The 27691-nt window shown below is 40.9% G+C and overlaps 1 protein-coding gene across 26 annotated transcripts in view; it reads right to left on the bottom strand.

Moving 5' to 3' along the window:
* The window catches only part of FOXP1 (forkhead box P1), a 538949-nt gene that overhangs the window by 476521 nt on the left and 34737 nt on the right, over positions 1-27691 (bottom strand). The window contains exon 1 of one of the 26 annotated variants that reach the window (XM_083723867.1): positions 25380-25400. The exons of the other annotated variants lie outside the window; for them this stretch is intronic. The gene's annotated coding sequence lies outside the window, so the exon portion shown is untranslated. Of the gene's footprint in view, positions 1-25379; positions 25401-27691 lie in introns of those variants that run through there. 26 annotated transcript variants of the gene reach the window in all.

The following is a 27691-nucleotide window of genomic DNA, read 5'->3' as shown; positions in this document are numbered from 1 at the left end:
AAGCCGTGGACTGCCATGTCAGATGTTCAGGTTCCAAAGAACATTTGCAAACTGGAACACTCACTTCTGGGTTTGCAGCGTTTGGGTGCCAAAACGTTCTGACTCGTAAGGCATTCGGGATCCAAGGTACGACTATAATAGAATCAGAGCGTTGGAGATGAGCTTGTAGGCCACCTTAGTCCTATATTATAATTGATGCAGGAAACACAGCATCAAGGTACTCCCAACATATGGCTGTTGGGGCCTCTACTTGAAGACCTCCAGGGAGAGAGAGCCCACTGACCCTCTAGGTAATTTACCCATTATCAAACTTTTCGAAATAAAAGACGATCATGGTTGTGTACTAAATGTGATTAATAAAATACATTATGTACAGATGAACAGTAAGTTAAAAGAAGAACATAACATCAGTTCTTGAAAGTTTACTAGGATATGGGTAAAAAAGTTAAAAATTGCTGAATGGAAAGCAAATACATGTTGAACTTTGCACTTTGCTTTCCTGTAATCCGGCAACAAGTTAAGCTCTGGAATACAGAAGGGAAAATCTAGACCTTAGTAAAACAACTTTCCAAATTACCAGAGTAAATTAAAATTAACTTCTCCAACAAAATGCAAATATCTTAAAAACATCCAAGCCAATTAAGACACAAGTGTTTATAAAGACATGAGTAGTAATTATGTATGTATTATTCATAGCTAATTTACAAGATGAAGTTCTTTTGGTAAAATATTAAACTGTTTACAAGCAGTAAGGGAGAGAACATTCAAATTGTTTGCCTTGTGTATACTACAAAGCAGCGACTCTTTCTGTGCCAGAGTCTCTACTAACATTACAGTGTACACTGTGTAGTAATCAGAAAATGTTTGACCTCAGATATCTACTTGACCCTACAGAAATGCAGACTCGCTTGCTATAAAATCCTAAACAATGGGGCAGACAAGGTCACAGGGTCAAAGCAAGTATTAACAGGTCATTGTGCAACCCACTTGGGAGCAATTACTTCTGGTCACGGCTAAGTGGACACTTGATTGAATACCACTAAGACAGCTCACATCCCACAGATAACAATCCTCACAGCGATTAAGAATTAAAGCCCCCATGATTCAGCCTTTATTACTCAAATGAACCTAACTATTCCATAAAAAACTCTTGGTATATGCATGATGCAAGGTCTAAATTGAAATGCCACCTCATTAAACAATAATATCTAATTTTATCTAAATGAATTTTCATGAAAGTATGCCACACAGCTCAGGAATTTTTAAAATGAATTATCACAAGTGATACATAATTTCCACCAAAACTGCTGCAGGAAAAAAAATTAGCTTTTAAGGATGAAAAGGAAACATCAATGTTGAATGAAAATTGTATTTCTCTCCGACTATAAAGAGGGTTAAAAAAGGAGCAGGAGAAGGAGAAGGTTTCTTCTACCATACAATGGAACTAGGTTTTCTTTTTTTAATCAAATCAATGTTTTTTATGTTATGTCAGGTACATTTATCCTAATCAGGAAAACAGTAAGCATGTAAATGCATGCAATATGTCACTATGCACGCAGGACATACATGCAACAAAGGTTATGTCAACATACCAATTTTTAAAATCTCATGGGGGGAGGGAGTTGATGGCTAGGCTGTTACAAACAGGCATAAAGCAAAAAAGCCATAATTCTTCTACAAGCTAGGCATCCATTGTCTCAACTGAGAACAGGTTCACCCACTCACACCTGAGGGAAGGGAAATGTTTTCTGGCATTAAAAAATAAAGAAGAACTGTTCAGTTTATAGAAAGTACAAAAGGTACAAAAAGCATAGGGAACTGAGAGGTGGGTAGCAGCTGCCTAGGAATGGAATAATCATTTTAAAAATTGAGATCAAAGAAACAGTTGCATAATATACATATATCTGCACCTTGGGGCGTATTTGTTTGTGTATAAGGCATTCCAGAAAGGAAGCTTAAAAACTCATGACAGTAACAAGCGTAAAATGTTGCAGCACAGTCTCCTAAATTAATAAGGGCTCACGGATCATTACTGAATTTTGTATCTTGAATATTGTGTTTACTGTTCTTATATTAGCTAGCAACTGAATCTTTGGGAATGTTTCCTTTAGTACAGACATTGCCAAACTTGGCCCTCCAGATATTTTGGGACTACAACTCCTATCATCCCTGACCACTGGTCCTGTTAGCTAGGGATGATGGGAGTTGTAGTCCCAAAACATCTGGAGGGCCAAGTTTGGCCATGCCTGCTTTAGTACAACTGAGAAACGCTTAAGTTCCCATATGGTCAATATATGTAACTAACTTATGTACTCTGAAACTCCTTCGACTTCCCTATCTCTAAGGCAGTATGACCTACCTAGTAGCCACTGCTAAGCAGAGATTCTTCAGACTTGATGTGATTCTCAGGAATGCTCCTGAGTCCGTAAATTTTAACATGGGAAACAGTCCACTGATGTAAACACTTCTTGTGTTTGCAATGACAGACCAGAAACAAATGATTTTCAACTGCAGCACTCATTCATCAACACAAATGCTTGCATATGCAAGGTTTCACGTACATGTTCTTCACTACGCATGAATTCAGAACAAGAACAGAGAACAATAAATGCATTTGGGAACTTCCAGAATAACAACAGATTTCAAAGCTGAATTCTCAGTTTTAAAATTACTCAGTTTGTGGGGATGGCAATTTTTATTTGTCATTAATGACCAGACAAAGGTGGATGGGGATTCCAGTTGCAACAGGTGAACTTAGTGCTGTCCATATCAAGACGGCCATGAGTACTACTGAAGAATCCATGATGGGTCAAGGCGCTTTCTGGAATATGACTATTTGGGATGCTTGAATGATCAGGATAGCCCAGCGACCAAACAAAGGTGTGTGTGTTTGCCTTCTTACTCCACAGTGGACATGATCCAACACAGAAGCAGCTACAGATAAGACTATCAGTAATGGAGCTTCATTACTGGTATTTCATGCAGTGGACCTTAAGGTCCATGAATAATAATAGTTTAGAGGTCCCGGGCCCTATGGAAGACAAATTAACCTCCATCAGGGCCAGGGCCTTCTTGGTGATGGCTCCGACCTGGTGGAATGCTCTGTCCCATGACACCAGGGCCCTGCAGGATTCAACTTCCTTCCGCAGGGCCTCTAAGGCAGAGCTATTCTGCCTGGCTTTCAATTTGAACTTAGCCTGATCTTTTATTCCTGTTCCTTCCCTCCCCCTCCCCTTTCTATGAAGATTACCAGCTCTGGATCCCACAGCTAATTCCCCGGTGGCCCAAATAGGACTAATTTAGCCAGCTAGCCCTGGTGATAATCTAATGTTTATTGCATGGATTTCCCCCCTAAATTGATTTTTGAATTCTGAATTTATTGTTATTCCAATTTTATACATACATACATACATACATACATACATACATACATACATTTATTTGACCTCTATGGTATTAGGTCATTGGAATACAAATTATTTTGAAATTAAGCGGAAATATTTGTATTTGAGATGGTACAGGTACCTTTCAGGAAAATGAAGTAAGAAACAGTACTATGCTGCATGCATGCTTATTTTTTATTTTATTTTATTTATATACTGCCCTATACCCAGGGGTCTCAGGGTAGCTCACAGAATAAAATCAAGATATAAAACCACAAAATACATAATGTTCAGTAAAACAAAGAAGGAGCAGGTTTCAGTTGTTTCCTCAGAGCACTCTACAGGGTAGAGTCTACCTTAATACCCACTGAGAAAATGGAAGGATTCTTACCAAAGACAGTGAGATAATGTAGGACGAATGGCAGTATATGGGTGTAGTTGTGGAAGAAGCTGTGGAATCTTATTGTTACTACTGCTTTTGTTTCCTTGGATGACTCTTTCTGCCTTAACACTGGCTGAGATAGATTTAAGAAATTCCTAGTAAAGATAGTCAGATAATATGGGAAGAATGGTAGCAAGTAGTTGTTGTTTTGCTTTATTCTGAATACCTTGGGGAATATATTTCTGTTCTGTTTTCCCAAGTCAAACACTTTGACCAAACATGATAATTGCCTACGGTTGTTTGGGAAATGGGACAGGAGCTCTTTTTGTCTTCCTTTTGAACCTAAAGTCCATTATAAGCATTATTTACTGGTATTTAAACATGTTCCATATGAGACAAAAGGAACTTTGTTCTAATATGTGAGTTAGAAGATGAAGTTTTAAAGTGGTTGGGGTTTTTTTGGTAACCATACACTTCTCTGCCACTGAAGCACTGACAAAGATAATGTAAAAGAAGATGATCAACAGCTCTGAATTAGCTTAACGGGAGAAGTAAGGCTTCCACTGCCAACTCAACCTAAGATCACAGAGTAAGAAAAACAAATTGTGTAAGCACATGAGAATATTTGATCCTGGTTGAATGTTTTGGAGGCATGCTGAGAGGAAATGCTGTGCAGGAAGGAACACATGAATCGGAAATGTGGATCATTACTTACAACTCTTATTCAGTTGTTTATGGAGAAACACCCTTACTATGGTCAAAGAAAGTTTGACTTTTCAAACAAACTTCCATTAAACTCTTTAAGCATTCCCTCTCACACACAAACTTGCTCTCTCTCTCTCTCTGATGATCTTCTGTCATTACACCAAGGCCATTCTTTATTGGCTGAGTTATAAATTTTAATCTCTCTGGCTTAGTAATCGATAGATTTCTTTCTCTCTCTTTAGTTATGATTTGTTTTGTATTGTTGTACTGTATTTGCTTTGTATTGTTTCGACTGGTTTCTTATCTTGTAAACTGCCCTGAGTACTTTTTACTGCAAAAGGGATTAAAAATATATTTCTTTTAAAAAATTAAATGAGCAAGCAAAGGCATGTTATTATTGTCTCTTAAGATAAAAATAATATAGACTGTAAAACAGAGATGAGGAGCCAATGTCATTGGACTGTATTCCCCCTGGAATCTTCATGAAAAAAGATGTTCTGTTGGAATACAAAATCCATGTGAAATCTGCAAAAAACTATCCGTGAGTAAGGGATTAGATTATTGTATAAAACTGCTCACAGAGCTTTTCTGTGGAGTCCCATGTGCACAACCCATTTCGACATACACATGGGTTCCACTGTTAGGGTTATGCTGTTGTAATTAACATAAATAATGCCTAGTCATGGGCATAGTCCTACCAACCAGCAGATAAAAGTAACAAGACCAACCAGCAGCAGACTGTGAAGCGTGGCAGCACTGCCCACCTGACCTCCCAACAGGTGTTTCACTGCAGCTTACCTGAAGGGGGAAGGGGAAGGCAATGGGGAGGTCAGCACTGTGCAAAAGCACCAGTGGAGCCACTATGGCACTCCTGCCAGTACAGTGGTACCTCAAGTTACATATGCTTCAGGTTACATACGCTTCAGGTTACATACGCTTCAGGTTACAGACTCCGCTAACCCAGGAATAGTGCTTCAGGTTAAGAACTTTGCTTCAGGATGAGAACAGAAATCGTGCTCTGGCGGCGCAGCAGCAGCAGGAAGCCCCATTAGCTAAAGTGGTGTTTCAGGTTAAGTACGGACCTCCGGAATGAATTAAGTACTTAACCCGAGGTACCACTGTATGTGTAAACAGCGCCTTGCCCCTCCCACCCTCTGTCACCTGGTAAGCAACTCCATCCCTCTTCATAGTCTGCTGTTGTGTCCAACATTTAAAGATGTGTCAAAGAAAGCCAGGAAGAATAAAATACAGTGGTACTTCTGGTTACAAACTTAATTCGTTCCGGAGGTCCGTTCTTAAGCTGAAACCGTTCTTATCCTGAGGTGCTCTTTCACTAATGGGGCCTCCTGCTGCGCGTGCCTCTAGCACACAATTTCTGTTAACATCCTGGGGCAAAGTTTGCAACCAAGGGAAGCTACTTCGAAACCTGAAGCGTTTGAAACCAGAGGTACCACTGTACAATGATGAATGCCAGCCGAAAACTATTCATGCAAAACATACTTAAATATATAATATTAATTCCTAGAAACACTGATAAAAATGCAGAATTTATTTCCTATAAAGCTTTCCTAGGACGCATCAGACTGAAACTGAAGCAGTTCCTTAAATTACAAGGAATATGTTGGAAATATACTACAAAGTCTAGGACTAATATGCAGAGTTTGTTAATGTGCATACATGCTAATCACAGAACCACAGTGGAATCTCACTGTGGGAAAACCATGACCACAGGCCCAGTTTCTCATGATATAATTCGGAAATCTCATGATAAAATTGAGAAATCATGAGATTTAGAAAGAAGTTTAATGACCCTGAAGTTCTTTTCACTTACCATCTAGCTTCAGAACCTTTGGCAGAGTTTGTTACCGTATTTTTTTCTTTTCTTTCTAATTTCATCTTGGAAACTTTGTAGTGTAAAAATTTAATAACTAGTATTCTCAGAATTTTAAAAGGTCTTCTGAGGACAAAAAGCCCCTGCAGACCATATTTGTAGTCAACAGGCAATACACATATTGCAATATATAATAACTGGATTTAACTAACGAAAATACCCCAAAGAAAGAAAAGCATGTTTCCTTTTTGGAATACATTTAATAATTAGACTAAACTTCAAGAGACTCTGTGTGACACAGAGAGGGTGTGTATACTTCATTACAAACAATGTTACATTATACCAGAGGCAAGTGTTGCTCGTTTTAATTAGAATCAGATATCACGGTAATCATACCAGTGTTAGTGCTCTTTCACAACAGTGTTGCAGGGAAATGCACACAAGCGTTCTGGGCCTGTCTTTCACAAGCTCTTTTCACAATTCTTACAAATAATAATCATAATGTGTGCTGAAGAAACACTTTACCTCTGCCCCCATTTCCCCTCTGTTCTGCTTTCACTGCCCCTCAGAGAATGAGGAAATTCCAAACTGAAATCACTGCTATCTTGCATTAAAAAAAAAAGACACTGTAGGAAGCCATCACAACAACCACATGAGTTAAGTTGAGTTGGCCGAGCCTTAGAATTTATTGGCTTCAGTTTATTTCTGTCACATACTTTATATGTGCCTAACATATAAAGGCCTGTGAACCAAATACTACACAAAGGGCACTTTACATTGTTCCCTATGGCAAATATCTCCATGTGTCAATCCATTTGCGCATAGGTTGGTGTCAACTTTTTTTTTTCTTACGAGAACACACTGATGCAACAACACCGGTGCAAATATTTGCAAATAAAGACAAATCAGAGGTTATCATTTTTAGGCCAGTCTGATCAACCCAGGGAACTGCAGTGGACATCACTGGGCCATTGGAAAACTGCACTTCTACTTCCGTTCCTTGTTTTGCAGAGGTGCACAGCAAATCCTCCAAATTGGATGGAAAGCCATTGCTAGCCCCTTCATTTGTGAATCATAGGTTTCTGCGCAATCAGAACTCCAGCACTATTACTTACATGTGGATTTCCCCTATGCAGACTGCCCCCTGCCAATGTGTGGTCATCTGGTTCTGTGGCCCCACTCTCAGCAATTGCATGACACTGTTACGAATTATCTAGAATGATTTGCAAACCTGCTTCTGATCATGGTTTCAATCTGTGCCTTGACAGCACTAATTTTAAGTGCAAGTGAAATGCCAAGCAGAGTTAGCTCCAAAACTGAAAGGGAGGAGCAAATGCCCAGGAACAGTGTGTGCCACAGCATGGTTTCTACTGAGGCAGTGTCAAACAGTTACTTATGAATAGATTGCACTGAAAGTATGGGTTGTCCAGTTTTGTTGCTCGCTTTACGGGGGTGGAAGGAGGAAGGATCCGAAGAAAATATTATGAGCGTTGTGGAATCACTCCCTATCTCACCACAGATCAGTCTTGGTGGGAAAATTATAATATTCATAGGGCCTCAGAGGAATGTTCAGAAGAAAAGTACCAGCCATATCCATATGAACCTGCCTGTGCTTGAAGAGTAGATTTTGACATCCTACTTGTCACCTTAAAGAACACTCAGGCACACAGGCACAAGAGATAGGGCCTTCTTTCTGGCTGCTTCTATCCTACAGAATTCCATTCTGAAAGATATGTGGCTGGTTCTATTACTTTAGGTTTCTAAGAAAAAATTAAAAATTCTTCTGTTTCCCCTGGCATTTAATGGAAAGTTTTATTGAATGTGCTGCTCCAGGAGTTTCCATGGCATAAAAAACAAATTATTCTGCTTAGTCTTGTTCATTTTATTTTGTGATGTTTCACTTACACTACATATTACATATAATAATAATATTAATAAATTTTATTTATATCCTGCCCTCCCCAGCCGAAGCCGGGCTCAGGGCGGCTAACAACACTAAAATAGTGCATCATTCTAAAAACATTATAAAAATTAATTAAAATCAAATTGATGGCAACCATAAACTAAAGTTCTGTAAAGACTGCCAGAGGAGGGAGTCAGGCTGCGCCCTGACCAAAGGCCTGGTGGAACAGCTCTGTCTTGCAGGCCCTGTGGAAAGATGTCAGGTCCTGCAGGGCCCTAGTCTCTTGTGACAGAGCGTTCCACCAGATTGGAGCCGCAGCTGAGAAGGCCCTGGCTCTAGTTGAGGCCAGCCTAACCTCTCTGTGGCCTAGGACCTTCAAGATGTTTTTATTTGAGGACCATAGGTTCCTCTGTGGGACATACCAGGAGAGGCGGTCCCGTAGGTACAAGGGTCCTAGGCCGTATAGGGCTTTGAAGGTTAAAACCAGCACCTTAAACCTGACCCTGTACTCCACCGGGTTGTACACTGCCCTGGGATCTTTTATAACGAAGGGTGGTACACAAATATTAAAAATGAATACATAAAAATAAATCATTAAGAACTTTCCAAGCCTGGACCTATTGCTTTCTACAAACAAACACTGGGAATCCCATTTTTAAATGAAGCTCAATGTATAATCTTAATACATTTACTGCTACTAAAAGTCGTGGCCCTGTTTTATATTATACTGCATTAAAAGGCAAGTTCCCATCATTGTCATAGTAGGCTGGCCTTTCTAGATAAAAACAACAACCTGTCACCTCAACTTATTCTATGTCAAATATATTTTACATGGATGTGTATATACATTTAAAATTTTGGCCCAATGGAATTCTTTCTTTTAAAAATGATAAAATAAGCCAGCATTAAATGATGAATAAATTAAACTAAGTATAATTTAAAATGTTACAAAATATAGCATCAAACACAGAAGAAATTAAAACGTCTTGGCTCCGATACAAGAATATGGACACATCTCATGAATTCCTAACAAACTGCCTACCAGAACCCATCTATTTTCTAATATTGTACACTAATTGTTTGCTAACACCTAGTCCAACTCCCTCATTCTTCCCTCCTCTCCTAGGAGTTTTGTGGGATGCAATGTGGCAAAGATGAAATCTGCCACACATAGCGAACATGATAATCATGTTGGCAATTTGGGGATCAGAGGCAGCAGCACATCTCCTTACACAAAGCATCCTTTTTCAAATCACAGCTTTGATTACACAGGCGCCATTTTACTGGGAACAGGTGCTGGCATCTCAAGAACCTTAGGAGAACATGTTTAATAATTTGCGGAAACTCTTTTAAAATGGAACCACTTACCCATCGTTTGGGCTAGTAATCAGGAATTATGTTGTGAAGAGAGTTAAAATTATAAAAGTAATAGTAAGAATCACTAGACTCACAACTATCACTGATGTACCATATGGGTTTTTCCAAGGTACAGTGGTGCTTCAGGTTACAGACTCCGCTAACCCAGAAATAGTGCTTCAGGTTAAGAACTTTGCTTCAGGATGAGAACAGAAATTGCGCTCCGGCAGCAGGAGGCCCCATTAGCTAAAGTGTTAAGAACAGTTTCAGGTTAAGAACGGACCTCCGGAACGAATTAAGTAATTAACCCGAGGTACCACTGTATATGGATGGAGAGTTCAGTTCACCCCACCTCATACAAGAAAATGGGGAACATCTGTAATTGCAAAGGTTTGTGATTCCCTACATAATGATGTAACACTAAAAAAAATGTTTAGAATTACAAGTAGCAGCCTTCCTTCCTCCAGATTCACATGTCCTGTCCCCCCCCCCCCGTTTTCTGCATCCATTTTAGATTAACAGCAGTTTAGTGTCATGCAAACAGTATACCGTGGTTAACCTTAACAATAGTTCGTGAAAGCAAACCATAAAGCAGCTTCATAAACTGTAATTTGAAGTTGTTTCCATTAACCATGGTTAAAAATAATCACAGGTTTTCCAGTTACTGCTGCCAGGGGAAGCTGTGGTTAATCATAAAAAAGAAGTAATTTTCTGAACTCCTCCTTGCAGTTGGGCTAGATAAGGGGAAGCTTTGTTCTCATAGCGCTAAACTATGGTTTGGCATTATATCCCAACAAAGCCTGTGTTTTGGGAAAAGGAACATCCTCTTCAAACAGTGGTTATAAATGCAGGCTTGTTATTGATGGAACACACACACAGGGAAAAAATCAAATATAATCCAACCTAACGGTGAGACTAATTTCTGTAAAGCAAGTTTCTGTGGGTGTAGAATATGTTATCTAAGGTTACTGTTGTCTACTAGAAAGACCCAGCATTTTATTTCTCATTTTTCTAATAAAAACACTGAAACAATGTGCTTATTTCAGAAGATTTGTGAAAAAGTAATGTAACAGATAATAGAGATGTCACTTTTTTCTATAAAGATTTCTATGCCCTCAAAAGTTAGATAGCAGGCAAAAGTTCAACAGACATGGCTTTGAATGACAGAGATCATGGGAGGAAAGCTTCAAAACTTTAATTTCTGCCTGTCCTGTAGCTAGCAAAAGACAAAAAAAGCCTGTGAGAAATAAATGTAGTAAGTATAGTTGCTAGCAAAATTTTGCTAAAGTAATATTCAAAGCAAATGTGTGGGGTGGTGGGTTCATCTTCAGAAGAAAATTGAATTTTGGCGTGAATGAAAATTAAGGCTTCTATTCAATGCTGGTCCTACTCTGAGTAGACCCACTGAAGTTAATAGACATGATTAACTTAGGTTTGAAAAAGCCCCAACTTCACTGACGATAATATATAACCCAATTTCTCAGAGGGCTTTCATACTTCTCTCGTGCTACCAAAGGGGGAAAATGAGAAGCCCACAAAAAATAGCTGAGCATTTATGGGTAAACTTAAAGCATAGATCTCTGTTAGAACTGAGGACTCTACAAAGGCATATTACATTTTTAGGAAGGGGCGAACTGGGTTAGGGTTTTTATTTTGCAATGTTTGTGTGTGTTGACGTGTAAATTTAGAACAGATTCCTTCAAAGGTAGGAAGTCACAAGACAGGCCTATAAAAACAACCCTGCTGCTGCTTTCTAAATACATTCCCTTGTGCCAACAGATACTCCCAAAACATGTCCCACCTTTTCCCTTCCTCCGTATCAGATGCAACAGGAGGAGGAAAGGCGGGGCACCTCCTAACTAGGAATTGGCACATTGAAGGCTGAACAGCAAAGATTTCACTTTCCTCCCCACAGAAACCGCCTTCCTCTTCAGCAGTATAGAATACACAGGCTGCCTTGGGAGACTTCAGAGTTTATTCTGGACACTCATAATAAAATCAATTGCAGCTCTAGCTATTTTTGTACGTGGGTGACTAAGAAAGTTGCTTCTGTGCAACACAACAGGCTCCTTTTTAAAGGAAGTGTCTATCACTGAATCAAAAGTGCATTATTTCCAGGAACAAAACTCTCAGCAATTAACCGACAGGTTGGCATTTTAAGAAATTTCACAGATCCCTGCATTAACTGCCAAAACTATTTTCTTCTAATGAAAACAGGGAAACGCTAAACATGAAAAGAATCAGAAGTTTGGGGTTAGTGGTATATATAACATATATCTCTACCTGAAGATGCAAAAGAGCAGAGACAACGGATTCACAGCAATTTGATTTGCAAAGCACTTAATGGTTTTCTTCGAAAAGTGGTAAGAAGTTTTTTTTGCCGGGGGGTGGGGTGGAGGAGGGAATAATGGGACTCAGGTTCTGTTTCAGAGGACATTAACTGAAGTGATCATTTTAGGGAATCCAGCTGCTTTGTCTGGTGCACAGCTGTGAAGTACCATCCAAAAGGGAGACGTGATCTGCACAACTTTCAGTGGATATCACATGTCAATATATTTTCACTGGGCCACTAAAAATAGTATAAACTCTTGATGTTGGAAAAGCGAGTAAGTATCTCAATAGTATCTCACAAATTATTTTCCTTCTTTTCTCTCTCTCTCGCACACACAGAGCACCCAAAATGCCTAAATATCCCTTTCATGTTTAATGGAATGGCAGTTCTAAGCAACTAGAGGTAGAAAGACAATAGCAGCCTTTTTTTAGTTATATCCATGGAAGGGGTTTTTAAATTTATTTTTAACGTATCTCCCACCTATCCTGAAGGTTTGAAATGGGCAACAGTATATTTTTCATGATGTGTTGGGAAATTTTCTATATTTCCAAATGCTAAAGTCAGCATAATTTTTTTTTTTTGCTGAAAATTGACATTCCCAACAATAACGCATCAGTACGATTTGCATCTTGCATGTGTGCATCAGTCAGTAATTAACTTTGGATAATACTTTTAAGGATGTGTTACATATAGGAGGTTTATTTATATGTAAGGAAAATAACTGTTACCTGTAACACTGTTGGCATAAGGCATGTGGGTCACTTATGCTTGATTTTTCTGTGTAAAACTTTTTATTTCGCAAGTTCATTTGCAACAATGAATAGATGCCAGTTGTGAATACACTATTAGGAAAGCTTGACAGTTTCAATGTTCTTACTATTGTTTAAATGTGCATGTTAAATAATATAGTTCTCCAGGGGATCAGAACATTTTCTGATGCAAACTGAAAATTCCCCTAAGTTGCAAAGGGGAAAAAATCAATTCAAAATTTTCGAGAAAAAACACCAGCATTATCAATCCATTTCACCAATGACCAAGCATTAAATATGTTATTACAATCTTAGCAAGTGATAGAAAACATTTAAGTTAAACAGTGATCGAACAACACTTGTATTTTGTGAGTAGAAAGAACCTCTGGAAATGTGAGACTTGTGTTCAGAACCCTGCTTGGTCAGTCACTTCAGTAGATGGTATTTTGTAATCAGAGTTTTGTGTGTGCGTGCGTGCGTGTGTGTGCGCGCGCACGCGTGTACACACACACACACACATATTCTGGCCAGCCTGAGAACATAGGATAATTGTAACCAACCAGGTACCCTCCACGTGTATTGGACTATAATTCCCATAAAACCTGGCCCTGTCAGCTGGGGTTGATGGGACCTGTAGTCAAAAACATCTGGAAAGCCTCAAGTTTGTGAAGGCTGTGTTAAGATATACAGCAGTTACAAACAAATCCAAGGAGATTCTTCTGAGGACCAAATCCTCTATTTGTTGTGTATATACTCAAAACAACTAAAGTTTGGACAATGAAAACATTTACACTTTTAGATGAATCATCGGCATCACCGAGATATGGAAAAAACCAAAAAACAAAAAACATGGGAAAGGCTGGGAACAGGGGTGCATTATTTGCCAGTTTCACAGTGGCCCACCGAATGCCTCCAAGAAAGCTTATGTTAACGCTATTCTAGGCTGCATTAACAGAACTGTAGTGTCCTGATCATGGGAAGTCATAGTCCTGCTCTATTCTGAGTTGGTGAGACCACACCTGGAGTACTGTATCCAATTCTGGGCCCCACGATTCAAGAAGGCTATTGACAAGCTGGAACGTGTGCAGTGGAGAGGAGAGTGACCAAGATGATAAGAGGGTCTGGAAACCAAGCCTTATATGGAACAGTTGAGGGAAATGGGCATCTTTATCCTGGAAAAGAGGAGACTGAGAGGAGATATGATGACCATCTTCAAATATCTAATGGGTTGTTACATGGAGGATGGGGCAAGCTTGTTTTCTGCTGCTCTAGGAGAGCAATGGCTTCAAGTTACAAGAAAGGAGATTCCAACTAAACATCAGGAAGAACTTTATGGTGGTAAGAGCTGTTCAGGAGTTGAATGGACTCCCTTCGGAGGTTGGGTACTCTTCTTCATTGGAAGCAGAGGCTGGATGGTTATTGGTCATGGATGCTTTAGTTGAGATTCCTGCATTGCAGGGGGTTGGACTAGATGACCCTCGGGACCCTTCCAACTTCACAATTCTGTCATTCATTTAACTTTTGAGTAAATGTCAAGCTGGTGCGTTTTGAGGTAGGATACATGCTGGACTAGATGGATCCCTGACTGAATGCAACAGCATAATTCATCTTAAACCAGTTAGTGTATAAAGGTGACCCAGTCAAGAAATAAATGTACTATAAAAGATCTGGTCATCTACATGTTATATGTGGTATTAAATTCCATCACTTCACATCCTAAGATCATTTAATGCTAAGATTAAAAGCCCACTTTCTTATTTGGTCTTAACAAAGAAGTTTACTAAGCTTTCCATCTGCCAAGAAAAAAACCCCTAAATTTCCTTTGATCTCAACATCCCTTAACATTTTGCATCCCTATTATGATGGGTGCCCTCCCACTCCTACAAAGCGATGAAAGCCTAAAAGGATTTTTACGTACAATTCTCTTTTCTGAGATATTGATATTCTGGAACCAGTACCAATAGTCATTTGATGGGATAGCTCCACACCTCTTCACTAAGGACAATTCGCATCTGTTTTCAGTTCATACCCAATGCAAATATCTTAATGGAAGATTCTCTGTGATGTACTGGGATGGGAAGTCAGTTCTACAAACAGATGGTCTCAACTTGGTTTTAAGTAAAGAAGAATCAACTTTTCTTGAAAGTGTAAGATTGGATAATAGTGGTTTTAAACACAAGAATGGACCATTTAACATTCTAAAAACATTATGGTGGAAAAACTACCATCATGAAGTTGAATTGCCTGAAAAACCTTTTGTACAAGATGGGTGGGTCTTGGTAGGTGGGGGTGTACATCAGAAAGAGAAGAGAAGGTATAGAATATTAGTCAAACTTATTTTCAAATCTTATCTCCAACATACTGCAAACATTCATCAGTAATAGCGTTGTAGTTTTGAAGATTGGGAAGAAGAAAACATGCATGTTCAACATCCTGAAGAAATGCAATAGTTTGAAGAATATGTGTGTGTGTGTGTGTGTGTGTGTGTGTATATATATATATGCTTTCGTAGATTTTCACGGGTACAGGAATGCAGGTTTTGGTGTCCTCGGGTGTCTTCCCGTGTAAAAGTTGGGGTGTCTAGGCGACGTTTCGACGAGGTCTCACTCGTCATCTTCAGGCTGGTGCTTTCGGCTTCTTGTTACTGGAACAGAGCGGGATCTCAATGTTTGAGTTCCTATAAATACTGTAGAGGGGGTGTGGTGTCTAGCCTCCAATGTTCTGGGCAGAGAGGAAGTTCCCAGGCTAGTGTGCCTTTTCTTCTTTTGTTCCTTAATTACTTGAGAGATACCTTGAGTGATTTCTTGAGTGATATCCCGAGTACCACTTAGGTGGGTCATTAGGTGTGGATTAGTTGCTAAAGTCTTTGTGTCTTGACCTCTTGAACTTTGTGAAGAGTTTTCCTGAGAAGATGGCTGTATTGCACTTAGTTGTGCTTTGGCTTGGCTTCGTGTATAGGGGCGAGCTGTGGTTTTGTGGCTTGTGTCAGCCAGATCTGTGTAGGGATTGCAGGGGGGTGCAGCATCCGGAGGTGCCACCATGGATTGGCTACTGGATGGTGTCAGTAATTCATCTGTGGAGAGGGTCTGGGTTTGGGTCTGGTGTGGTTGATTGGTGTTGGCGTTCTGTGTGCCTCTGGATCTGGTGTCAGTTTTTGTGGGGAGGGCTAATTTCCAGATGTCTGGCAAGCGGGATGTGTCGTCACGCTTGTTCATGTTGTGAGGGTGTTTCTCTATCTCGATGGCTTCCATGATTATTCTCTTGTGGTGATGTTCCGTGTTAAAGAGCAATTTGGAATCTGCAAAATTAATTTCGTGTCCTGTTTCTTTCATGTGTTGGAAAAGAGAGGAAGTTTTTTCTTCTTTTTTGACGGCATTCTTGTGTTCTGCGATACGTGCATTTATTCGTCTGTTTGTTTGTCCAATGTACGTGGCTGGGCAGACTTTGCAGGGTATTTCATAGATCCCTTGGTTTTCCAACTGGATTTTATCCTTGGGGTTTCTGAGGATATTGGCTATTTTTTGGTTGGTGCAAAAGGCTGTTTTGATATTGTGTTTATGGAGGATTTTGCTAATTTTATCTGTAGTGCCCTTGATATAAGGAAGGAGGGCCATGCCATTGTTTTCTTCTGTGTCTTGGTTTTTGGGGGGTGTTTCCTTTTGGATTAGCTTCGTAATCCTGTTTTGCTGGTATCCATTGGCAATTAACACATTTGAGAGATTCTGTAACTCAGTTGTCAAGTGGTCTTTGTCAGCCAGGCGTTTGGTTCTGGAGATGAGAGTCTTGGCTACGGAGTTTATTTGTGCCAATCCATGGTGGCACCTCCGGATGCTGCACCCCCCTGCAATCCCTACACAGATCTGGCTGACACAAGCCACAAAACCACAGCTCGCCCCTATACACGAAGCCAAGCCAAAGCACAACTAAGTGCAATACAGCCATCTTCTCAGGAAAACTCTTCACAAAGTTCAAGAGGTCAAGACACAAAGACTTTAGCAACTAATCCACACCTAATGACCCACCTAAGTGGTACTCAGGATATCACTCAAGAAATCACTCAAGGTATCTCTCAAGTAATTAAGGAACAAAAGAAGAAAAGGCACACTAGCCTGGGAACTTCCTCTCTGCCCAGAACATTGGAGGCTAGACACCACACCCCCTCTACAGTATTTATAGGAACTCAAACATTGAGATCCCGCTCTGTTCCAGTAACAAGAAGCCGAAAGCACCAGCCTGAAGATGACGAGTGAGACCTCGTCGAAACGTCGCCTAGACACCCCAACTTTTACACGGGAAGACACCCGAGGACACCAAAACCTGCATATATATATATATATATATATATATATATATATATGAACGGAATATATTCCTATAAAACAGTAAGGATTCAAAGAGCCATATAGCCAACAGAGTTTCTTATTGAACCTCTCTGCTCTCGTGAGATACTTATTCATTTATTCTGTTAACTTATAGACTATGTACTATATACTAGCACATCTTGCAGTGGTTCACAATAAAGAACTCAAAGAGGCTAAGATAGCAAAAAGTCAAAGACTCTAAAACATACAACAAAACCATATACAGATAGCAAAGAACCACCAAAAATAAAATAAAATCTTCTTTTAGTATAAAATACTAAAAACAATAATAAGCGGCGTGATCCAGAGATCAGCATTCAGAAAATTAATAGACAACTTTAAAAAAAAAATCTCTGGTAGCTTACAAAATAAATAAATAAATTCAAAACATGCAAATTAAACATATGCTCCACTCCCAAGAAAGAAAGAAAAGACTACATACATTTATGTAGGTACATATACATAGCCACGTTGTGCTTCACAAACACAATTAAGCATATGGAGGACTGCAGTCACTTTAAAGGACTTGCATGCACACACAAAACTTAGCTGGAGGCATAGGCCACAATCCAAAAACATGTGTACACCAGATGCACTAAGTATTTTTTCCCAGCCAACAGCTCGACAGCAGCTCTCCCACTGCCAAAACCCCAAAAACTGTTTAAAAGGCTTTAAAAGCAGTTTGGTATGGGAAGATACTACAATGAACATGGAAGGGAAAATAATTCCGCTGTAGAACGTTTGACAACTTGCACTGTTCAGCAGCTTCCTTGATCGCAAGAAGAGCACTGCTGGATCAGCCAAAGGCCACAGTCTACTCCGTCATCCAAGTTTCACAGTACCACCCAGAGATGTCCATGCAAAACCCACAAGCAAATCCCGAGCACAATAGTACTGTCCTCATTTGTGACTCCCAGCAATTGGTACTCAAAGGGATACTGCCTCTGACTGTGAAGGTGCTCTCTTCAAGGTAGTCTCTTAAGGCTCCTTTCAAAGCCGTTGGTGTAACCCACCAAAGGCTAAAATTGCACAAACTTCACCCATTCCAGTTTTATTGACAACTCTCAAGGGCAAGGCAGATTTTAAAACCCAACTGGCAAGTACCGTATTTTTCACTCTATAGGACGCGCTTTTTCCCTCCTAAAAAGCAAGGGAAAATGTGTGTGCATCCTATGGAGCGAATGCAGGGGGAAGGCAGGCGGGAAAAGCCCCCGAGAGCTCCGTGCGCTCTTGCGGGCTTTTCCCCAGGAGGGAGAAGGGACTGACTGGCCGCATCAGTCCCTTCTCCCACCTCATAGAAAAGCCCACAGGAGCCACACACCCTTTAAAGAGAGCCCAACTTCTGTGGGCTTTTTCCCCCACCTCCTAGAAAAGCCAGCAGAAGCCGTGCAGCCTCTTTAAAGAGCTTGCGGCTTCTGCCGGTTTTGCGGGAGGTGGGGGAATTCCCACCTTACAGAAAAGCCAGGAGAAGCCGTGCAACCCCTTTAAAGAGCGCACGGCTTCTGCGGGAGGTGGGGGAATTCCCACCTTGTAGAAAAGCCCGCAGGAGCCGCGCACCCTTTACAGAGTGCACCACTCTTGGGGGCTTTTCCAAGAGGAGGGACAAGGGACTAACTGGCTGCGTCAGTCCCTTCTCCCTCCTCGTAGAAAAGCCCGCAGGAGCCGTGCACTCCTTAAAGGGTGCGTGGCTCCTGTGGGCTTTTACGGGAGATGGGGGAATTTCCCCACCTCCCGCAAAAGCAGGAAGAAGGTCTGGGAGAAGGGGGGCAGAATCATATTTTTTTCCTTGATTTCCCCCTCTGAAAACTAGGTGCGCCCTATGGAGCGAAAAATACGGTAATTTACATCGTGAACTGAGCCGAGATCAAAGAGTGCCCTAGAATTGAATCAACTTGTGTTTGGAGATTCTGATGCCTTTTTCTTTTCTGGAAAAGCAGCCACAGAAGATCCAGTTTAGATTCAGTCAGTGGCAAGGAGGGAGGCTCAACTTCCATCACCCCCTGCTGTCAGCTATGGAGGGGGAAATGTGCTCCCGTTTTTGCTCCTTAGCTTCCCACAGGCATCTGGTTAGTCACTGTGAGAGCAAGATGCTGGACTACATGGGGTCATTAGCTAGATGGACTAGAAGGGGTCATTGACTTGATCTAGCAGGCTATTCTTATAGCCTTTCAGCAACTTTTTATAAACCCTTCTGGGAGTGCAACTGAAGAATCGTATACACATTCTTACAATATATAAATGTGTAACATTGATAGGATGATTGATTGATTGATTGATTGATTGACTGACTGGGTTCAGGGCCTATGTCTACTGTAAATCTGCAATCAGTATTTGTGGGTACGAACGTGCATGTGCAAAGAATTCAGCAGTTATGAAGGAGGCAACTGGTGCTGTTCTGGGGACTACAGAACCCAACCCATGTTCTTTGCAATTACACACCAGTTGTGATACAGGCTGCACTAAGTTGCTGCAGACACAGTCAGCCTGTCAGCATCTCAGAATGGCATCTGACTCTCTCAGAATGGCATCTGACTCTCCCCTCTTCTACATGCAAGAGGTATATGGCAGCTGGAAGGTAGATCCATGTCATATATCCATTATTTAGCATTAAGTCACTCAGGTCCTCCTTCTGGACTTCTCATAGGCCTCTGGTTTGCCACTAGGACTAGATCAGGCACAGGCAAACTCGGCCCTCCAGATGTTTTGAGACTACAATTCCCATCATCCCTGACCACTGGTCCTGTTAGCTAGGGATGATGGGAGTTGTAGTCCCAAAGCATCTGGAGGGTCGAGTTTGCCTATGCCTGGACTAGATGGACCAGTAAGTTCTTCCTATCTTCTATCCTGTCCTTCAGGGTTCCTGTGCACACTACACTGAAATGATTGGAACCTACATGGCAACTATTTCCCCAATGAACAAGCAGGGCCCTCTGGCAATTGGTGGGGTGCAGAGACATTTATCTTACCATGTCAGACTAGGTGCTAGGCACAACTACAGCAGTGTGTGGTGGGGTTCTAAATAGAGGGGAGGGCAATAATTTTAAAACACAGGAAATTAAACAATATGGCTACAAACAATAACTAAGTTCTTAGAATAACTGAGAGTGAAGTAAAGAGTAATAATATACATCAGACGGATTTATTTGGACGTTCCCAAGAAAATGCTCTTCTTCTTCCTCCAGTCCAAACGAAACACATACACCATTTCTGCTAACACAACATTCCATTTGCTCAATTATTGCCTTGGTGGGGAGTTCTGCAGTGCACTATTAATATACGGAACTGATGCACCATATCCAACCCACCGCATGGTTTGATTTACCTCGATTATATTAGCAATTTGCTGCAGGTCTTTGAAAAACTTTAGCTCAAACTACATGAGGATACTAGACAAGTTATTGCCAAGGCCTAAAGTGATGGCATGAATGATGAGATTTCTCTAAGTGGTAAACCTTTTGTGAAGCTCCTAAAGTGCTTTATAGAATTCGGTCTTTTCTTGCTGGTCCATATCCTCAACCTTGAGTTTATTCCCACATTGTAAATATTCAGATAGATGTCTGGCTATATTGAAGATCATATTACATTGCATGGGATAAAAGTTTTTTCTAAAACGAATGAAGAAGAAAAGAAACTTGCAGAGACCCATCTGGTTCCAGAGAACAAAGCCTATTGACTTGAAATGCTAGTAGGCATCCAGGCACCTCTCCTGAGTGCCATGCTAGCAAATGTCATTGAAACTACTGAGGCTGGAGGAGACCAATGAATGGGGGAATATTCCTATCAGCCAAAACTGTACTTTCAGGACTATTAATGTCACTTTAGTAGATCACCAGCACATTTAAAGGGGGGGAGGAGATGGCAGAATCCATTGTTTAGCTGCACGTTTTCATTTTCCTTTACGTTTCATATCACATTTATAAGACCAAAAAAAAATTAAAAACCATTCACAGGTGTTTTGCAGCACAATCTTATGCGTGCCTGCTCAGACCTAGTGTGTTCTTCGAACCTTACTCCCAGGTTAAGTGTGCATAGGACTGCAGCCTTGAATGTTTTTTTTAAAAAAAGAAAATAAAAGAACTAAGCTAGCCCTCCAAAACCAATGGTAAGGGTTGAACAGTTTTTGCTGAAGAGTACACACAAAAGGCGTGAAACATATTTGAAGATGAGGACAGCACTCCCTCAGAGGAAAGGGGCTGGGGCCACAGAACCTCTTTTCACCCTTCATCACTGATTCATAAGGAAACCGCAGTCAACCGTCGGAGCTTCCTAGATGTCGCTTCAGGGAGCGTACCCACCTCCTTTAACTAGGAAAGCTATGATAGGAGAGAGTAGCAGGAGTGACAGCTTCTATCACCCGCCCCATCCCAATGAATAAAGGTAAAGGTAAGGGGACCCCTGACCATTAGGTCCAGTCATGATCGACTCTGGGATTTGCGGCGCTCATCTCGCTTTATTGGCCAAGGGAGCAGGCGTACAGCTTCCGAGTCATGTGGCCAGCATGACGAAGCTGCTTCTGGCGAACCAGAGCTGTGCCGTTTACCTTCCCACCGGAGTGGTACCTATTTATCTACTTGCACTCTGACGTGTTTTCGAACTGCTAGGTTGGCAGGAGCAGGGATCGAGCAATGGGAGCTCACCCCATCGCAGGGATTCGAACTGCCAACCTTCTGATTGGCAAGTCCTAGGTTCTGTGGTTTAACCCACAGCGACACCTGCGTCCCTCCCAATGGATACTGAGGCCAAAAATACAAGGCAAAAAAGGGCAAAGTGTTGGTGCGCTCAGAACCTGCTTGTGGGCTTCCCACTGGTATCTGGTTGACTAAACGACAACAACACTGTGGGAACAGGATGCTAGACTAGATGGGCCACTGGCCTGATGTAGCAGGCTCTTCTAACATTCCTAATGGTGGTGGTGAGAAGGGAACCCACAGTAAAAAAAAAACCAAACCTGAATACAACACTGATTGAGCCCCTTATTTTCTTCTTTGGAACAACAGAAATATTGAGAGCCCATCAACATGCACACATAGAGTGCTTCATTCCCCAGAAGATGGGAGTCTTTATACACGTAAGAATCTGAATCTTGCCCATATTGTTGTATCCCTTAGGTTATCTGACTGGTCAGCAATAGCTAGCAGCACTGTGTATCACTGGAAAGCCTCTACAATGACAGATGACACCACAGCACAGATGTCAAATCCCCCTGAAAAGGTAATGTGCACATAAACTACCCCATGCTGATTCTTTGCCAGTAAGTGTGACTTATCCACCAAGTTCCATTGACAGGTTGGATAAAATTTTCCAAGGAATTAGTTGCTCAGGATCTGAACATTTTATATAAAGACTCTAGGGGTGGAATTCAAAGGCATATTAAGGCGAATGTTCCTCCCTCACACTGTTCTGAGAGCTCTCCCAACCCATCAGAGCAGATATGGACAGAGTACAGGGGTGCACAGGGAGAGGGGGGAAATCCTGTTGTGTGGGGGGAGGGACTCACTGCACTGATTCACCTAGCACATCAACATAGCTGAATCCAGCCCTAGGACAAATCAAAATTTCTGTTTTTATCAATCTCACCATAGGTATTTTAGAATTGGATGGCCCAAGCCCCTAAATCACTATGGTGCTTTTGAAAATTTATACTAAATCTAATAAACTGAAATGCAGCCCACATTACGTAAAGAGAAAGAAATCAAGCCATGCCTGTTAGGCTATATAATAATCTATACAGTCCCAGTTCTTGTTCCTACAAGTGATTATTCGCATAAGAAAAACCCAGTGGGATTATGCAAGCAAGCAAGATTTAGCAGGATTGGACCCTTAATTTTTTAAGAAGTACTGAGCAATGAATATAAATTTGCAAAATGGTTTACATTAGAAAGTTTTACTTCACCAAAAATGAACATATTTAATGCCTTTCACCTGGGTTATAAATTTTACAATACCTTCTGGATCATTTTCTTTGGCTTGCTCACCAATGCAACGGCTAACTTTTAGCCTTTAACTTGCACCACAGTTTATGGCTCCTGCCTCTTACGGATATTTGAGGAGAAACCTTGCTTTCCTTTCTTCTTAGCAGATTTCTAATAGCTACCAATCCTAAACAACAACAGTAAAACTTTTTACCTATATCGCCCCGCCCCGCCTCAATTGTTAATGGGCAAATGGATTTGCAATCTGATTTTTATAGCCTATCTACTGATGCAATTATTTGCAAATAATTACCTCCAAAGGCCAGAATGATAGACAAAAGTTAAAACACTTTAGAGCTTTCCCTTAAAATTGTTTCCATGCCGCTTCCATCAGGCTGCTGCAACAGATGTTGGCTGTTAAAACTGCGCAGACGACACAGTTCATGACTTTTCTGAGACGGCTGTGTGCCACATCTGTAGTTGATGAAAAGAGTGCAGAAGTGTGTCAGACAGAGAAAGTGTGAGAGAAGCAGACGCAGCCCGGGCCAAATGAATTGTCTTCAGTGCTGGGGAACTAAAAATAGATGCACGGCGCACACTCCTACAATCTCTTTGCCCAGCCTTATAAAATCTTAAGTCTGTGTATCCTATTATGGAGTCAGCCTATCAAGGGGAACTTCCTACATGCAAAAACTTCAGCTAAGGAGAAAAACGAGTGTGTCCAGGAAGCAATGAGTTCACACTGAGGAAGCAGGCTGCAGCAGCCTTCTCAAAAGCTACTCTCTTAGATCCTCATTAACTGGGCTGCCGTCCAAGTTCATCTGGGCCCCAGAGAAAGGCAACGCTTGTGTTTAGACCGCACAACACTGACATAACATTAACAGATTTACATATGCAAAAACTGTGAAGCAACAGGCATTCCCCCTCAATTGACCCACAGCTTGTTCTGGCTGCCGAGTTATTCCCTGCTTAGGTTCTGTAACCAAGTGGGCGTCATGCGACTGCCATCTGGGTACCACTTTACTTAAAGCTGGCAGTCTCTCTGCAATAGGCAAGCTGGCAGCAAGAACGAAAGGAATAAACTGCATCATTTAGTTAACATCCACTTGCTTCGCGGCTGTTAAAAACCCATGACTGAATAATAATTCGGTTACTCCTTTTGCCAATATTGTCAGCCAAATCGAGTAACGCATGCTGCAGGAATGTCAGCTTGCAACATTTCCATTAAAATTAAGCAAGAAATTTAAAAAAGCAGCCCATAGAATGGATTGTGTGCTAAAAGGGAGGGAGAGGGAATGTTAGAACAACGTCGATCTAAAAATAAATCGGAACTATTAACAATGGTTAGAGAACCAAGAACTTTTTTTTTAAAGCCAACCAACCCAGTTAGCTGAGCATCTAGAGCACTGACAACCTGCAATTAGGTGAGGAATCAGGGTATGTTTATAAGAAAGCTTGTTAGAGTTGAACATCGCTCAGCTTCATGCCACTCAACTGCCCTTCTCATCTGACATCTTAATCCTCAGATTCTTATCATTTCCTTCTGTCTTAACACAACTACTTTCGCACAAATCCATATTAAAGTGGCTGAAATCCTACACTGCTGAAATACAGTTAGAGCATATCCTTTTGTAAAAACCAAAAGCTTTTGAAGTAGCTTTCTCTTTGTGTCTCTGTAGTTTGCGGTAAATTAAGTTACCAATAGTAATCAATTCTTTCCCTCAAGCTTTCTCAGAACTATAAGCAGGCAGGCGCACAGATATCTCAGCAATAATCTTCTTTGGAGGCTGAGCAAAGACCCATGCTGGGTATCTTTACACTGTTGTATGGCAAAGATAACAAGTGTTTGCATTATAAAATGAGAATACAGTCAAAAGCAGCAATTTCAGCTAGATTAATAGCTAAGAGAAGCAAAAACTACAGAGCAGGGGTCAGAGTCTGCAGACTACAGCATTTTTGACTTTTCTTATTGCATTTTGAAAGAATGTCAGAAACGGGATTCTGAGGCGCAGAAATAATTTAAGACAAGAGATAGTAAGTGGGGAAACTTGAGTTCATTAGTAACTCACTCCCAGAATTGACAAATGCATGACAACATCCAAGATCCTTGGGGCAGAATCAAATTGCAATGCATTTAGCCCATCTCTCAGACATACTGTGGCAGTCACCAGCTTGCACTCTAGATGCTGGGTTAGCTGAAAAGAATCAGATAATGGGTGTAAAGGGTGAGGGGGTGAAAAATGGCTGTTATCTCACACCACCCTCTTTTTTTTCCCTTCAAGCACACACATTCACAATGAGAGTGTCCTGAAAGAGTCAAAATGTTCACAGGCAATATCTCATTCACTGCTCCGTGTAAAACTAATAATGCCGAGGCAAAATAGACTGTACATTTCATGAACATTTTCTGCCCCGCAAAATGCATCCCTTTTTAAATGATTTTTTAAAATAATACAAAAGTTTACCAAAAAGGCACCCAGCTATTCACAAATGGATGTCTATTGTAGGAAAAGAGAGGAGAGTTCACTGAGGCAACCAAGTACGCAGAACAATGGTGTGCATTCGTGCCCACATCAGAATACAGATATGAGAACAATGCTTTACTTCCAACGGGATAGGCATCCAAAAACACACCCTCACGCACATTCCGTGGCAACTGGTCACACTGGTTTTACTGGGGAAGCATTTCCTCTCCCACCTCCATTTACCAACAGCAATGTCTCCATGTAGCCGATCACATTATGATGTTATCAAATTCATTATGGGACGGCTGGAGATCACATGACAAAGAGCTGCTTTGAAGTTTAAAAAAAATAATAATCTGAAAGCAGCAATTGATCAAGGGAACAATGAACCAGTTTGCAGGTCATGGTAAACCATAATTAATGGGTTTACCATGAATGTGGAGATGACTCCTACTTTCCTCCTCCCCTAACTTGTCTGGGAACAACAAACACCGTACCTTGGCTTAGAGTTACATCCAAATCAAGAATCATGGTTTGCTTCACTCAAACTAACTACAGTCAGCAAGTCAAAAATGAATTCTGACTTCCCATTGTGGTTGGTTTGCAGCTCAGACATACATTCACTGGTTGGTGTGAGGCAACCTCACAGCTTTCAGATAATGCCTTCTTACCACACATGCGCACCCCTAATGTGGGGATGACAAGCACAGGCCAACCTTGCATATTGCTATATAAATTATTTACTGTATTGATTGGTGATTGGTGATAGCAGAAGTGAGGTGCTTTAAACTCTCAGAAGACCGTACACAGATCTTATTTTACAGATCGTATTTTAAATCAAAGCAGAGAACCTGGGAGTAAAGCAGGAAGAACAAAGTAAATATCTTTATGATCAACAATATGTTTAGCTAGAAACAAAAATAATCAAGGTAAGTTGTATTCCCTTAAAAACAAAGCAAAGGATGCAGAAGATGCGGTAGCAACAAACATAAAGATAAAAATAAAATAAAAGGAAAAGCAAAGAAGAAGGTCCAGTTTGCGAGACCAAGTGCCAAGTTCAAGAAAAGAAGTCTGCCTAAATAAAACAAAGAGACAAAAAATAACTTGGGAACAAATATGATATTTGGTAGCAATTCTCAGCTATTAAACACTTTTAGGTGTACCTGTTATTTGTTTCAATAATTACAGCGCATTCTGGACTGCTCTAATTGAGTAGAAGCTTAATATCCTCAAGAGTTTCTGAGGGGAGAAAACCCGAGACCTTCCATAACTTGACCAAATTATCCTTAAGAGAATATGGATCACCCCAGGCATTTGCACTGCTTAGAAATTGTTTAACATTCAGGTCACCAAAGTATCGTAGCATTTTTAATTGTATGCACTGTATGCAAGGCCATTGCACTTAGCACAACTGTCACAGAGTAGCATCCCTATCAGTAATTACCCTCCTGTTATGTTTTTTTACTTCTTTAGGAAGTTCAAGAGATTGTTGACCCACATTTAAAGAAAAGGGGGATGAAAGATGCCACCTTCAACAAATTTTGACAACCTAACCTAAAAAAGAATAATAAACAGAAAAGAACTAACATTCCTAGAAAGCAAAAGCTTCAGGCTGCACTAGTATTCTGAGAGGGGAGTTACTAAGAACGAGCTGGCTGTCCCGGTCCATCTGTCCATTTTAGCACCTATAGGTTGGCCATCATCCTTGCAAAAAAGCCTTTGTGAACAAACACAAATCACACAACTTGCCTTCTCCAGTGGTGAGGATTCAGTTCATGCATATAGGCCCTATGCAAATGAGAAGTGAAATAGGCAAACATCATCTGTGCTAGAAGGGTAGAGATCGGAGTGGCTGGCATTCACACAATCCCTGCTCCTCCCTAATATGCTAACATTTGCATAGAGCTTAAATGCCCAACAGGTATGTCTCTAATCCTACCAGCGTACTTATACATAGCCTCTGTAATAATAATTGCAAAGTGAAGCAGTCCTGACAGAATAGAATACAGTGGGTTGTTTCTATTTCTTCCCTTTCTACATTTGGTAGAGCTTGAGATTCTCAATCTCAGGGTCACGGGTTTGAACTCCATTTGGGCAAAAGATTCCTGCGTTACAAGGGACTAGTTGTCCCTTGTGGTCCCTTCCAACTCTATGATTCTATGATTCTGTTGATTTATAGGAGGGTCCTCCAAGCAATCCACCTCAAACGTAAGCACTCTAGTAAATAGGGTGCAACTCGGATGTAGTCCATGGAAAGTTACTTTCCCTCAGCCTCAGTTCCTGATCTAGGAAAACTGGGTATGACCTTGCTG

The sequence above is a fragment of the Podarcis gaigeae genome (genome assembly GCF_964106915.1).
Source record: "Podarcis gaigeae genome assembly, chromosome: 2".
Classification (NCBI taxonomy): domain Eukaryota; kingdom Metazoa; phylum Chordata; class Lepidosauria; order Squamata; family Lacertidae; genus Podarcis; species Podarcis gaigeae.
The sequence above is the reverse complement of the archived record's forward strand: the minus strand, read 5'-3'. Positions and strand labels throughout refer to the sequence as shown.